Genomic DNA, 17200 nt, shown 5'->3' on the forward strand with positions numbered 1-17200 from the left:
GTTACCGACGTATTTTGAAAATATCATGGATGGATCGCAAAACAAACGAACAAGTTCTCGAACAACTAGGAAAAAAATGCAAAGTTTTAAATTCCATAAAAATCAGGACATTGGAATACTTGGGACACATCATGAGAGGTGAAAAATACGAACTACTAAGGAAAATAATGCTGGGTAAAATCAAAGGCAGAAGAAGCGTAGGTAGACGTAAAATCTCGTGGCTACACAATCTCCGTGAACCAACAAAATTATAATTGCCAGAATGATTTCCAATCTCCGATAGCAGAACATGAAGAAGAAGAAGCTGTAGTTTGTCAAATGCCTTTTCGAAGTCAATGAAATAGGCAAAGACATCTGCATTAAAATCTCTTGCTCGTTGTATCAATATGCGAGCATGGATAATGTTTAAGAATATTTTGAGTGAGTGGCTCAAGAGGCTAATGATTCGGTGTTCTTCACATTTCTTAGTATTTGCTTTTTTTGGGAGTGGTATAAATATGGACATGTACTAATCTTTTGGTGAAGTCCCTGTTTCATATATACAGTTAAATAATTCTGTCATAATGTCAAGTTGATTATCTTCAATCAATTTCAATGCCTCAGCATATATTCCATCAGGTCTTAGCGCTTTGTTGTTTTTTAGCTCTTTCAATTCCTAATTGCTAAAGGTAAAGATAATCAATGGTCAATATTTTAAAAATAAAGAAATTCAAAAATAGATCGCCACACCAAATTTTTGACCTCTCGTTAACTATACCATGTTAACAAGCTACCAAAAAATAATTTCTTCTATATAAAAATCAAGGGTTACTTTTTATAGATCCGTCCAAAGTGACGCTTCCCCTTAAACTATTGTCTCTCTATTACTCGTTGCATTATTAAAATCGTCGTTAATGTTTTTTGAACTAAATTGATTGTATGTAGTGGTCGTAAACTATAATTTTCTTCATTTCAGATTCAACTTAAAGGGAGAAAATTGTAGGTTTCACCTTGACATCAACATTTTTAACCACCTGATGCGAAAATGGTCGTTTTTCGATTTCATAATTTTAATTAATTGCCAAATGGTAAACTGTATATATTATATATATATATATATATATATATATATATATATATATATATCAACGGTCGTATTTTTTACTATATAAATATATATATATATATATATATATATATATATATATATATATATATATATATATATATATATATATATATATATACTCGCGATATCACCGATATTTCATTTTTAACGAGCTTTATCGTAAATAATAATAACACAAATACAAACTAATGCATGTTTCTGAAAATTGTTGCGGTTTCCTTTGCAACAAAGAATTCCAATAGTGCCGATTTTGCGGTAAAGTGCACACTTCCCAAAATGAACGCTACCTGTAACTCCGCTTGTTTTAAATGTCTCGTTTGTACTTCGACTTTATGTTCAAATGCAACGGGCAAACGTTTATTATTGCCACCATTAGTGTTTATTAGTGACATTATTAGTGTTTATTTTTTGACAAAAATGCCTTTGACTGTTATTGAAACGGCACAAATTGTTGCACTTGTGGAAGACGGTCACACTCAACGGCAAGTCGCAAGAACTGTTGGCGTAAGCCTTTTTACGGTTCAACGAGTGCTTCAACGCTTTCAGGAGGCAAGTTTGCTAACCAGGCGACCTGGCTCTGGACGAAGAAGAACGCCCAAGGCACTAGATGACCGTTTCCTTGGGTTTCAGGCTTTACGAAACCGGACCTCAACTGCGGTTATGCATCAAAATCGTCTAGAGGAAGTACGAAATCCCAATTTTAGTGTTGCAACAGTCAGAAGAAGACTTCGTTCTTCTTGACTATCTTCTCGGGTAATGGCTAGAGGACCGCCACTTCGCCGGGTGAATCGAGTTGCACGACTAGCTTTTGCTCAACAATACGCACATTGGGGAATTAATGATTGTAGCAACATGTTATTCTCAGATGAATCCAGTTTCTGCCTAACTGGATCCGATGGACGTGTAAGAGTTTGGAGGAGAACCGGTGAAAGATTTTCACAAGCTTGCATTGCTCCAAGAATGCCATTTGGTGGAGGCTCGGTCATGGCTTGGGGAGGTATATCTTCCGACTTCCACACAGAATTACCCTTCATCGAAAATGGGTCCCTAACTGCACGAAGGTACATTACGGAGATTCCGGAAGAACATGTTATGCCCAATATGGCAGGGCTTGGAGAAAACGCCGTTTTTATGCAGGACAACGTGCGACCGCACGTTGCCAGGATCAGTATGTAATACTTGGACGAAGTTGGAATTACGAGGGTACCCTGTCCAGCTAGGTCTCCGGACCTGAATCCCATCGAACATCTCTGGGACAATTTAAAAAAACGTATTTAAACCCATACACCTCCTCCTAATAACGCACAGGAGCTTAAGGATCTGTAAGTGAGAGAGTGGAATAACATACCACAACATGTAATCCGGAGAAAAATTGAGAGTATGCCTCGTCGTCTGCAAGAGGCTATTAGAGCAAGGGGAGGCAATACACGATATTGGTCATTGAAATTTCACTGATTTTTTACCACGTTCTGTATTTTTCATTTTTTTTCGTATATCTGTTTTATCAACAATTCGATTTGTTTTCTGTTTTTTTCAATAAAGACAATAAAAAACCATTTTTTTTCTTTCAAAACAAACATTGATGACAAATAAAAAATACATTAGCCAAAAAAAAGGTTATTACTGCACCAGAGGCAAAAATATTTAAGAAACTTGAAATTTTCAAGATGACCCGGATTTTATGATGTATATTACTGATACAAGTAAAACATCTACATCTAGTAATAATGACGACTATTAACATATCGTTTCCATGTAATTTTCCATTCATATTTTCAGTGGCAAGATATAAAATATTTATACTGTAGGTCGAAAAATAAACTTCAAAATGGTACTTTGAACCACAAATACAAAGAACGGGCCACCAAGTAGCACGAAACGTTTTGCTTCAAAAAGGAGGACCTACAAGACATGTTAAACAAAACGTTAACACAATATATGGATGCTATAAATTTCTCTTTTTGTAGTACATGTAAAACATAAATTTTATTAATGTTTGTATCAGTTTCAATTTGCCTTGAATTAATTTGAGGATTCTTGACCATACTTAATAATATCTCAAGGTGTACGAGGTTTAAGACTAATATTCGTATACAGCGTGAACTATAAAGAAAATTAGGATTTTGTCATATTTTTCTTATATTTATGATACTTTTTCATTTTTATGAAGAATTTTCTATACCTAAATACGTTATTTTTCGAAATATTTTTAGTTTTTAGGAGAAATACCTTCTTATTATTATATGTACCTATTATAATATAATAATATAAAACATTATTTTTATTCAATAAATAAGTAATATCTAATATAACAATATGCACTGAATGTAATAATTAATGTGATATTAAGGAAATAAGTCTAAAGTAAATGTTCAAAATTTCCACCTTCAACGTCTATGCATTGTAACCGATATTTAAATGGCCGAGCCACAGCTCCTAACATTTGTAATTCAATATTATTAAAAAATTTTCTTCTTCTATTTTTTATATCATCTGGCGTTGTTGGAGGCGTCTGGTAAAAAATGTTTTTTATATAGCCCCACTTCAAAAAATCATTTTTTGACAATTCCGGTGATCGCCGTGGCCATACAGTTGGTCTTCTTTTGCCTATCCACATCACGGGAAAGTTATTATTGTAATGTATAATAGAAGAGCGCTGAACTGAAGCAGCACCACGGTAAAAACCACGTTTTTTGTCAAATATTAAGTGGAACATTTTGCAGTTGTAATGGCAAATGATTATCCAGAAAATCCAGATATATAGCGCTACTCACAGGCCATCAAAATATGTGGGCCATTGACATATTTCCCAAAAATACAAGCTCTAACATTTATAGACCACGTAGTTTGACTATGACTGATGATAAAGTAGGTATCAGCATCGTTTCATGCGTAGTAATGAAAATTATGCCGATTATGCCTTTCGTGAAATGTGGCTCCATCGCCACAAAGCACACAATAAAAAAAATCGGACACTATGCACTTGCTGCTGAGACCATTGACAAAAAGCTTATCAATGACTGTGAATTCTTGCTGTAACTGTATGCAGTTGGGATGCATTTTATGTTTACGGAGGATTTCTATCGCCGAAGTTTGACTAATGTCCTATTGACGTGAAATTTGACTAGTGCTGATGTAGGATCCACAGTAATATTATAATAATAACATAACATTATATTCCTTTTTTTTTTAATGACATGAGTGACAACTGAGAGGTGACAGGGGACAAGATCATTATTGTAATAGGGATTATGAGGCGAATGAATGTTAACTAATTAAATGTTTTATTTACATCCATTAAGTTTAAAACAGCAACTTCACATGGTGCTGCAAAAATAAAGTTCTTTTAATGACAATATTTTGTGAGAAAAAAAATGACCAGCAATCTGAAACTTTCAGAACTCCCAGAAAAAGATTTCACCAATATGTATATGGGAAATCAATAATTGTAGAGACTAACCATAAGCCTCTGGAAAATATTTTTCAAAAGCCTTTAAATGGTACCACTTTACGCTTACAAAGATTAAGATTAAGGTTACAAACATAAATATAAACCTGAAAAAAAAACGGGTGTGGCAGTTCAGTGGGACCGCCGGTAGAAGTTACACTTCTATACACGCATTCGCCGTTACAAATTTATTTGGGAGCCAATCTGCACAATCATTACACATGGAATGCTATAGGTAAGACATAGCAGAAAGAGAAACAGAATTAATAACAACTTACTAACAATTATTAAACAACATTTGATCTGTAATAGGAGTATAGTAAATGAAGGATTGAATCAATATTTTGATGAAAATGTATATTTTTATTTTCATAGATGTATGAAAGGAATTGAATGCAAATTTTTTTACACATACTCTGCAGTAAAATTCATTGTTTATTTTGTTATTAATATAAAAATACAATACACTGCAACATCATTCAATATAATAATACAATACAAATTAAAATGCAATATTCATAAGTATTTAAAAATGACAATAATATACATAAAAAAATACACTACAATACAGTGCAACATAATTCAATATAATAATACAATACAAATTAAAATGCAATATTCATAAGTATTTAAAAATGCCAATAATATACAGAACTTTCTACTTTCGCATATGTTTAATTTACCATGTAATAATTTTAATAAAAAAGTCCTCCTCGACTGGGAATCGAACCCCGGTCTCTCGCGTGACAGGCGGGGATACTGACTACTATACTACCGAGGACATGACTCACGCTTATTTCAAAATTGACAGTTCTGGGTCATACAGTGATTTGTTAAGATTATTATTTTGAAATACAAAAGACTAATATAATTATGAATATTTAATAAATAATACAAAACATATCACATAAATAATAATATAAATAAATATTTTATTATATATATAATATTATATGTATATATATAATATATATAATATATATAATATATATAATATTAAATATATATACAAAAGGAATATTTTTATATTCGAGAGAGGAAGAGAGAAAAAATATATCTTCTGTCTCTCTAATACTCATTATCTTGCATATGTAATGATTTCACAGATTCACTCCCATACAAATTTCCAACGTGGAGCGCGCATATAGAAGTATAACTTCAAAAATATTATTAGCAAGAAATTTTCTTTCAAGAAATTTTCGAAACAATAATTTAATTTATCCTTTAGTGATAAAAAGATTCGATTGTTTTATATAGAGACATCTTCTGATGCTGATCTGCAAGCAATAATTAGTTATGTTCAAAATAACTGAAAGAATTCTCTCAAGTGGAGAAAGAATTCAGAGCATTTTATAAGAAAGTTAACATCAACAAAAAAGAATTCAGGGCAATCACAAGACAATGCTAAACTCAGAATGGCGATCTATCAACAACAAGGAAAGATGTATCGAATAGATGGGTGGAATACTTTAACCAGCCACTTAATATAGAGAAAGAAGAAGAAAACCTGGAAGACGAAAGAGATTAGGTAATGATTCAGTGCAAATCCTTGGCGATGTTGATAATATCAATATTGTTGGAAGAACGGAAAACGCTGTACGAGAGGCGTATGTAGCACTAAAATAATCAGTTACAAAAAAGGATTTAATACTGAGCACCAACAAAACGAAGTATATGAAAATAAGCACGCAACCACAAATCCTACGACCACTTGTTATAGAAAACGACGTCATTGAATCAGTGAATGAATTTGTATACCTGGGAGCGCTCCTTAACACTGAAAATGTGCACTGGCACAGATGATATTTTGGGTTCAATTTCCTCCTTAAATCCACAATTATATCGACAAATACAAAAATAAAACTCTACAAAATAAAAATACGCCGAGTCTTAACATATAGTTCAGTAGCTATTTTCTTGTGGCATTTTAAAGTAATTACTATTTTGTTGGGAATAAGCTACAATTGAAGGTTAAAGTAAGTTTATTGACGTTTCAATTTCCACTTCGGAAATCGTTCTCAAAATACAATCATTAATAAATTTATTGGAATTAGTTGGAAAGTGGAAATTGAAAAGTAATGAAAACAAGTTATGGAACAGTGAATGACAATGGAGTGTGGAGAAGACGATACAACTTCGAACTTTATAGAATATACCAGGAACCAGATGTCGTAAAATATATTAAGATAGGACGACTGAGGTGGATAGGGTACGTAATGCGGATAGAACAAAATGACCCAGCTAGAAAACCGCTCCTTGATAGACCCATTGGTCAAAGAAGAAGAGGAAGACCCAGAACAAGGTTCCTTGATAACATCAATGAAGACATGAGAAATATGGGAATACGTGCTTGGCGGATGAAGGCGATGGATAGGGACGACTGGACAGAAAATCTTGAGGAGCTAAAACCCACGCAGGGTTGTAAACCAGAAGAACGATAATGATTGTTTTATTGTTGTTAGCTGATAATTTTTCATACATATTATTAAACAAGACTAACTTATTTCTAGTTACAAAAATTGAAGGGATTCCCGAAATTTTAAGAAAACTAAAAATATCCGTTTTCTTGAAATATAGTAAACTGATTTTATTGATAAAAACCGTTCAATTTGCGATATGCAAAATGATTTTATTTAAAAAAAATAATTTTATAATTTTTTCTCTACATATCAATAGTATAATTCTTACTCTTTCAGATAACACCAATAAAAATACCTTAAATTCATTATTTTCTGCCGAATGTTATTACAAAAAAAATGCTCTGGGATAAACAAATAATTGAATATCTTTCAAACTAATAAATGGACCAATCGGATACCTCAAAGGTTTGTTAAGCACCACAAGATTCAACTTTAAACGCAATATCAAAGGTGTTGATGAATATTTAAATATTTTGGCTTATTTTTAGCTTTCAAAACAAGAAATTAATTTTACAACTTTCAGAATACGCCACTTTGAATTGTTTTATTAAACCCCAAACATTATAGATTATATTAAAATCCCAAAAATGGTCTTTTTGATTTATTTCCCTGAATTATGGGAGACGACACCAGGCCCAGATCAAGGTATGTCTGTTTGGTATAGGTGGTATGAGGCAGATATAATACTTACCGTGATCTGACTCAGAGTAGACAGCTGAACAAAAACCTATTTAGCTACAATGGTAAGTAAGGCCGAATTTCAGACCAAATGGTGCGTTAATATCTGGAAAACAGGAGGCAAAAAATGGATTTACACGGAACAAATCTGGAACACGCGGAAATACAGTAAAACCTCCCTTAACCGAAACCTTTTTAACCGAAACATGGTTTAACCGAAACGGCTGACAGTTTCAATAATTTCGTCAATAAAAAGTAAATGTTTGTCGCAAAACGTAAACAATTCCGTTAATTTCACTCACCAATTGATGTCTATGTGTGTTGGGAAATCACAAAAACCAAGAGCTCTAAAAGATATTTCCGAAAAGGCATTTTAAGGTATAGAAGCCAAAAAAGTTCATGGATGTCGACCACTTTATTTTTAGAATGGTTTGAAAATGAATTCGTCTCAAGTGTAAAATCCTTTTTAAAATCAAAAAAGCATTGTTGCTTGTTGACAATGCGCCCTCACCCTCAAAATCTACAAAATGGTGACAATTGTCAGATTTTTGCCACCGAATGTCACAAGCTTAATCCAGCCGTTAGACCAGGGAGTCATAGAGCCATTATAGAGAAGCATTCTTAAGACATCTGTTATTACAGGAGACGAATTAATCCAAAAGTGTTCCCGAAATTCTCAAATCTTTAACAATAAAACATTTTTATTGGTGAGCTGAGTCGTGGGCCAAGATCAAATCTTCAACTTTGGAAAAATGCTGGAACAAACTTTTTGATAAGATTGTGATTGACGATCCTGAAGAAGAAAATGGTAAGAAAACGACAGAAGAAATTAAACCGTTCATTAAAAATTTGCCGGGACATGACGAAATTAACTAAAAAGAGATACGTGACTGGTTAGCAGCTGATGACTCAGAACGTGAATTCATCGACCAGGACATCATTGATATGGTTCTTTATCAAGACAACCTGAGCATATCAGATGACGAAGATGACGACCCAAGAGGCAACAGACAGCACAAGACCGTCGACGAGATTTTCAATGCTTTAGAGGAAAGAATTTTATACAGTAGGCCTAATTAGTTAGGGACACGACTAGATTCTTAATTTTTGTTGTCATTACATAAAGTTTTGTCCTTTTCAGATTGCTTTACGTTTCGTCGAACAATCGAATGAGGCAAACTCATGACGTTCTGCAAATTAACGATGGAGGGAGAGAGAAACATCGATGTCAAACGAAAACGCAAAAAAAAATAGCAGATTTCTTTAAAAAAGCATGTTAAACTTGTTCATTTTCCTTAATTTTATTACTTTATTTTGGATTTACTTATTAGAAAACATTACGAAATCAACTAGTAGCATTTTTTTAATACCAATACTTTGATCAAGAATATTATAATATTATAAAAAACAATGTTATTTTTAACGGAAATTCTTGTTGTCCGAAACGGCTCCCCCCCCCCCCAATTATTTCGGTTAACGGAGATTTTAATGTATGGAGAAAATGTATGTCCAAGGTTCGACTGAGAAAAACACTGAATAGAAAAAAAGGACACTTAATCCGACACAGTATATTTTAAGAATTCTAAATTAAATTTGTAAGAAAAAATATATACTTCAACTAGAATCAATCTATAAACATTAAACTAAAAAATTTATCTGATATTTATAAATAAATAATAAAAAACAAAGCACTGATTAATTACAACAACACAATCACAAACTGAAAATGCTTGTATTCACTTTAAATTGAAAGGATCAATAAATATAATGAGCTCGGTTTACCTTTAAAAAAACTTGTTGGAATAATCACACTGAGACCGTCTAGAGCCAGCCATGGTTCGAACTAGACAAAAGTTGGGGTACGAAGTATAAGGTGGTGAATATTTAAAAGGGAATCGATTATGTTTTAAATATGACACTTATTAATCCAGGATCTAATTGTCAGACGCAAGCAAAATTATTAAATTATTAAGGGAACTACGTATGTACATATATATATATATATATATATATATATATATATATATATATATATATATATATATATATATATATATATATATATTGTTATTGTTTAAAAATTAAAACGACAGAGAAAAGGAAGAATAACCCAAATTTATTAGATTTAATATATGTAAAATAAACAAATTTGTTTCGTTACCAAAATTCATGGGAAAAATCTTTTACCTTTTTTCTTCATGGTGTGAATTAACAAAATATAAGCGATTAACGTAATTCTCTCTGGAGAACCTGTATAACACCTAGAGAGCGCGTCCCCAGGTGGCGGATAGGGGAATGCCCAACACGGTTTACCGGTGAGTAGGAGAGAAATAAAATACCTCCCGTGGACCAACAGGTAATTCACCAAATGATTGTCGGTATGAGCAATCCCCCACTTGCTGACCAACGGCTTCGGGTGGACGAGTTGGTAGGTGGTAGGGCACTCTTTTGTCCTGGGGCTGAGAAACCGGCCTCAAAGGCGGAAGAATCATAGAAGGCAACGAGAAATCACTATATTAAAGATCCCTATGGATATCTCTAGTACAATCATATTGGCTGTATAACACAACACAAACTCGCTTACTTATCATGGACATCGGAGACCAAGATCCGGCAAGATAGGTGATTCCCATGACCACAGGGCCTCCCGGGTCGTTAATATGCAAAATCCCTGTGAAATGCCCGATAATACACTTATAAGAAAAATCCACACGAATTGTCTAAAGAGAATATCCACTTGGAACGTTAGGACTATGCCTTAATCAGGAAAAATCCAAAAAAGAAATGGAACGCATGAAAATTGCAATAATGGGCACAAGAAATGAGGTGGCCCGACTCAAGTTATCGTGACATAGAAGAATACAGAGTATACTATTCAGGATCAGAAAATGGTAAATATGAAAATGGAGTCGGAATTATCACACATAAAAGTATAGCCAAACATGTCAACAACTTCATACCAGTGAACGATAGAATTCTCTTGTTACAAATAAATACGTCACCGATGAACACTAACATTATACAAGTCTATGCACCCACAGCAGACCACAGTGATGAGGAAATATCAGAATTTTACAAACAAATAAGCAACCTTATAAGAGATATACCGAGACATGAACTTCTTATAGCCATGGGAGGTTCAATTAAGTTAACGAAGAGAAACAATGAGTATCTTTGCAGCTGAACATGACTTAATCATGCTAAATACATTTTACAAACTACTACTATTGGAAACTACCTAGAGACAACGGAGAAGACATTATTATAAGAAATTAAATAGACTGTACACTTGTTAACAAAATATATATTGAAATAGTTTCAACAGTGTTAAAACCTACCCAGGCGCTGTTATTCAATCTGACCACAATTCTTTGGTGGGCGTGTACGGAACCAAGTAAAAGAAAACACGTGGAAAAACTGTAAAAAAACATGACATGAGAAAACTGATATGTAATGAAGTAAAAGAAATAGTCAATAAAACAATAAATAAAGAATTCAAAGAAATCGATAGTACAACGGAAAGCACAGAAGAGAAGATAGAATCTCTTAATAAAACGATAGACGACATTAAAGACAATTTTATGAAGAACGAAGAAGGTAAGAATAAGACATGGATGGAAGAAAGAAGGAAAAACAAGAACAATAACTCTATGTATAAAACATTACAACGAGATATACAGAGAAAGATCAGTGAAGCCAAAGAGAAATAACTGGAGAAAAAATGCCAAGAAATCGAAGTTCTACAATAAATACGATGACTTTAACATGCATAAAAAGGTAAGAGAAATTACAGGCAAATGTAAAAACAAAAGTGTAAGTAAACTTGTTAATGACAATGGAGAGGTAATCGTGGACAAAGAGAGTATTGATAATACCTGGAAAAATTACATACGAAATTTATTTTTTTGATGAGAGGGAGAACCAGTCCCCAAAACCCTTCGAAAACAGGACTACCTATACTAGTGGCAGAAATAAGAGGAGCCATAATTTCAGTAAAAGAAGTGAGAGCTTCAAGACCAGACGGAGTACAGTTTTAATTTCTTGTTGATGAATCTTTAAGAATATTATATAAAATCTTCAATAATATCTATGACATAGGCAATATTCTAAAAGATTGGCTAGTTTCACAATTTATTACGTTACCAGAGAAACATGGAACGAAAATGTGCGGAGGATATAGGCTAATAAGTCTAACAGACTAAAACTTTTTCTTAAAATTATACATGAAAGGCGTAGGTACGAGGGATGGACTGTTTAGTCCACAGGTATTATTCCAAAGATGCAGATATATAACTTGCAATATCTACACCTGCTTTGTGGACTACCAAAAAGCATTTGACACAGTTCAACAAACACCGAAAAATGATGGATGTTCTAACAAAAGTCCAAATAGATGATAAAGAGGCGATCCAGATTCTGCGAGGCGTTAGACAAGGATGTATACATTCACCCATATTATTCAACCTATATTCAGAGGAAATATTTAGTAAAGCCTTGGAAAATTGCAGATGACACCGTTATTTTTGCTGTCAGTTTAAACAGTTTACAGCGACTAATAAACAAAGTAAATGAAGTAAGTGAAAGATTTGGACTACATATTAAGTAAACATATCAAAAATTAAATTTATGGTCAACAGCAAAAATAAAATTAGAGACGTCCAACTGCTTATCAAGAATACACCAGTGGACAGAGTAAAACAGTTTACCTATCTTGGACCAATAGTAAACGAACAATGGGATCACTCACAAGAAGTAAAATGTAGAATAGAGAAGGCTAGGAGCGCATTCAACAAAATGACCAAACTCTTTAAAAGCCACAACCTTAATCTGGAGATAAAAGTAAGGCTCCTACGATATTATATCTTCTCGATATTATACTACGGAGTCCTGGACACTCACTGAAGCGATGAAGAAAAAACTTGAATCCTTCGAGATGTGGTTATCCTAAGAATCCTAAGGATATCATGGACGGACAAGATAACCAACGAGACTGTACTACGAAGAATGGGGAAAGAAGGAATTGGGAGAAGAATAATATTATGGTTAAAAAATCTGAGGAAACGGTTCTCTACAACAACAACTAATCTATTTAAAGCATCAGTTAATAAACGAATAGGCACCAAAAGAAGAAGAAGCGATTAACGGTTTTCATTGTTTTTTGCTTCGGTTGGTAAAACCTCTGGGAAATTTGAAGAAGTATTATGCAGCTCCATTGTTAATTTGTTTATCAACCACAAAATTGGGAAAGTTAAAAGTCAATTTTGGGAACTCGGGAATTCGATTAGATTTTGAAGAACTGAAAGATCATTGGTTGAAGAAAAGATAGTGAAAGAACATCGTTCAGATTAAATCACATCGTAAATCTTCTAAGGATGTTGGCTGAGTAGCATAGATTTTGCTTTTTAAGTAACCCTACAAAAAGAAATCCAAAGGAGGTTCTACCAATCCATTGACCTGGAAAGGTCTGATCTAAATAATGCCGAACACTTAATGCGTAATGTGGTGGGGCACTATCCTGTTGGAACATCATTATATTCTCAACGTATCGACCATCATTCTGATTTTCAATTATATCTGTTAGCGCAGGATCTATGGCATTTTGCAGTAATTCCAAATACATTTCACCAGTCAAATTTCCAGGTAAGAAAAAAGGACCAACCAAATGATCGCCAAAAATGCCAGCCCAAACATTTAATTTTTGTGGCTGCTGTGTGTGTACCTCATGGTAAATTCTGGGATTAGAGTCCGACCAATATCGACAATTATGACGATTTACTTCGCCATTTAAAAAAAAGGAACATTCGTCGGAAAAGCAAATGTTAAATAAAAATTGTTCATCGTTTGTAATTCGTTCACTCATAACTTCACAAAATTATAATCGCTTATCAAAATCGTCTTCATTAAGTTCTTGTACAAGGTGAATTTTATACGGATGAACATTATGGGCCTTTAGAATCCGTTGGATAGTACGTCGACTAACACCACACGAAGTTTGCAATTTGCGGGTACTTAATGTAGGATCTACAATAACTTGCCCTAAAACCCCCACTTCTGTTGCTTCGTTCCTTATAGGATTTTCAATATTACGTTTTTTATTGGCGACTGATCCAGTTTCCTGAAATTTAGCTACAAGTTCTAGAACATATTTTCGGTGCACGTTATTGTTCTCATGTCGCTCATTAAAAATTTGTGCTGTTTTATTAGCGCACTGATTATTTCCGAAAAATATTTCAATAATTTCAACCCTTTCTGCCGTGGAATATACCATGGTTAATTTATGTATAAAGCAATAAATTATATTTTAACAACAAAGATTGGTCAAATCAATCGCAAACTAATGTACTATTTCCTATTTAAAATAAGTACGTGGCATTCTCTACTTATCTTTCTTAAAGAAACAACTTTTTTTGTCACAAAGGACACTTCAATTGCTATTTTTATTATTAATAAACTATGGGCGTAGTAAATAAAAGCATTTACTTATCAAGAAAATGCTTTTACTTAAATTTCTTCTGAAAGAAGTACAAACTAATTTGATGTACCTATTAAAGTCTACTTTAAACTTTAAATCAATAAATCTCCAAAACTACTGAATTGAATACATGAATTTTACATCATTATAAAGGGAGTTGAAAGACCTTTCAAATAATGGATCATTCGACCCCCCTTTTCATTTAAGATTTTAGGGATGATGCCACCCCCGCTTAAGGGGCTGTAAATGTTAAAGTGATTTTATGCCAATTTTGTGTCCCCCTCGAAAACAAAATCGACGGGTCCGAGCGTTTTTTCAAAAAAGGAATCATCTGCCAGTAAATGCCTCTGTTTCGTTTTCGGTGCGCCACCGTGTATAAGCAAAAATAGCAGTCAGAAGCACTAAAGTGAAATGAACTCAATTAGTAGTTGAATACACTTTTTTGCTTCTCTAGCACTGCTTTGCTTTCTAGACTTTTTGTACACGATTTTAAAATCGGCAATAGATCCTGGACTATAACAAGAAAATTATACTTATGAAAATGTCTCTTAAAGGGGTTGGAAATATTGTTTGTTGATGATTATAGCAACTGAAAATACACGTATCTATTACCGACATTTTCAGTTCATAATTTAACAGATATAATTGTTAAATGTCATTAAGAACCTGTTATTAGGGCCAGATTTAAAATACAGCAAATGATTTTTAAACTTTTGTTGGTTTATTCTAGTTAATATATTATTACAAAACATGCAATTGAATTTTTACACAACTTTTATTGTATTTTGTTTTTGTTTTGTTTAGTTTTGTTTTCTGCGGTGGATACGTTCAACAGAAAAGCTCATATAAAAAAATCACAAAAAAAGACATTACTTGTAATGTAATGAAAGTAATAGGTAGATATAGTCTTACATTTACATTTTTAATCATTATCGCTATCTGATAATGGTTTGCACCGTTTGCGAAGTGGCTCAAAATCATTTTTACAAACTTCATTCTCGTTCTGTGTAGCTCTTCCTTTTCTGACAATGTAATCAGTAATTAAATTTTGCGATAATGATCCCAGTAATTTTTTATGTAGCTCACGATATCCTAACATGCAGTTCTGTAACTCACGTTGTAATTTAAAGGCTCGTTCAGAATTGGGGTCATTAATAAGAAAATGATTTTCTAATTTACTGCAAAGTTGAAGAATTTCGCGTATTAATTTGGCAGTGAAGGGGGTTGGTTTTTCTTCCTCGTCATTATCGTCTTCTAGACTCACGACGCCATCTAAAGTTTGATCAAATATATCATGGTCACTTAATGCATCATCCATAAGCAATTCATCTATATCATCGTGGCTGAAGGTATTAAAACCATCTCCGCCAATTTCATGTGCCAAATTAATTATTTCATCTGATAGTATCGATGTTTAAATGGTTGCATTGCTTGTTACACATGCTGGCCAAACCTTTTTCCAACATGCGTTTAAATTTCTTGGTCTTATTTGAGTGGAAGCAGATGCAACATGAATCAAACAATCAAAAATCGAAAATTGCTTTCACATGTGTTTTACTGTTAAGGGCTAATTTTCTAGTTTACTCACGATGGATTTTTAAGTTGCCTTTATGTAATATTTTTTAAACGTTGCAATTATGCCTTGATCTAATGGCTAAATGAGGCTTATTATATTGGGCGGAAGAAATACTATTTGAAAGTTTAGATGTTCTAAGTGTGGATCACCTACTGCATTGTCAATAATTAATAAAGTTTTAAAATCGAGAGATTTTTCCTTCATATAGGCTTTTACTTCTGCCATGAAGCAATTATTGAACCATTCTGTAAAAATAGCTAATGTTACCCAGCTTTCCAATCCACTGCACTGGCCGTTGTTTTAAATCTTTACCTATTAAAGCACTTGCTCTAAGAGATTTATTTATTAAGAATGGTTTCAACATCAGATCTCCTGATGCAGTGCTACACAGTAATAATGTTACTCGATCTTTACTTGCTTCATGTCCACTTGTAGTTTTTTTATCCTTTGCGATGTAAGTATGGTTAGACATTTTTTCGGCAGAGATACCGAAATAGCATACAAAACGAAAAAACTTACCCCGGTGCAGATGTCCCTTCCGACCACACCTTGCTCGTCGCCAAATTCAAAAACACGTTAAAAAGCATAAAAATAAAGAAGAGAGAACAGAAATCAGACATATACTTACTCATGGATATCGAAACGAGACAGAAGATATCACAAGAACTTAACCACGAATGTCGAGAACTTCAAAACAGACAAAAGGAAAATGATGTACCAGAAGAATCCGACGACTTAAACCAAATATGGAAAGAACTTAAGACTGTGTTTCTAAAAGCTGAAGACCACCTTAAATACACGAATCAAAGAGACAAGAATCCATGGATAACTAATGAAATATTAGAAATGATGAATGTGAGACGACAACACAAGAACAAAGACTGGAATAAATATAAAGAAATACAAAGACTAATAAGAAAAAAGATAGTGGAAGCAAAAGCACAGTGGCTTGTGGAAACTTGCGAAGAGATAGAAGACCTACAGAATAAACATGATGATCATATCCATAAGAAAATTAAAGAAATGTGTGGGATCAGAAAAGCTAGGCAGTGTGGCACAATAACAAGCACGGATGATAGAGTCCTGACCACAATAGAAGAAATAAGCGTTGAATGGCAAACATACATACAAAACCTATTCTCAAACGATAGAACAATAAATATTTATAGACAAACAAACATCGAAAATAACGACTTGCCCATCTTAACATCAGAAATAAAATACGCCTTAAAAAATATGAAAACCTGAAAAGCCTCTGGACCTGACTACGTTCATAGTGAAATTATACAACTTTTGGAAGAAGGCAATTTAGAACTATTATCAAGACTCTTCAACAGTATATACAAGACTGGTACAATTCCACAAGATTGGTTAACGTCTACGTTTGTGCCTATACCCAAATCAAACTACGCAAAGTCTCATGTCCCATATTCTGAAGCTATTTCTAAAAATTATTAATACCAGAATTTACAAAAAATGCGAAGAAGATATGGGACCG

This window comes from Diabrotica undecimpunctata, chromosome 2 (assembly GCF_040954645.1).
Source record: "Diabrotica undecimpunctata isolate CICGRU chromosome 2, icDiaUnde3, whole genome shotgun sequence".
Classification (NCBI taxonomy): Eukaryota; Metazoa; Arthropoda; class Insecta; order Coleoptera; family Chrysomelidae; genus Diabrotica; species Diabrotica undecimpunctata.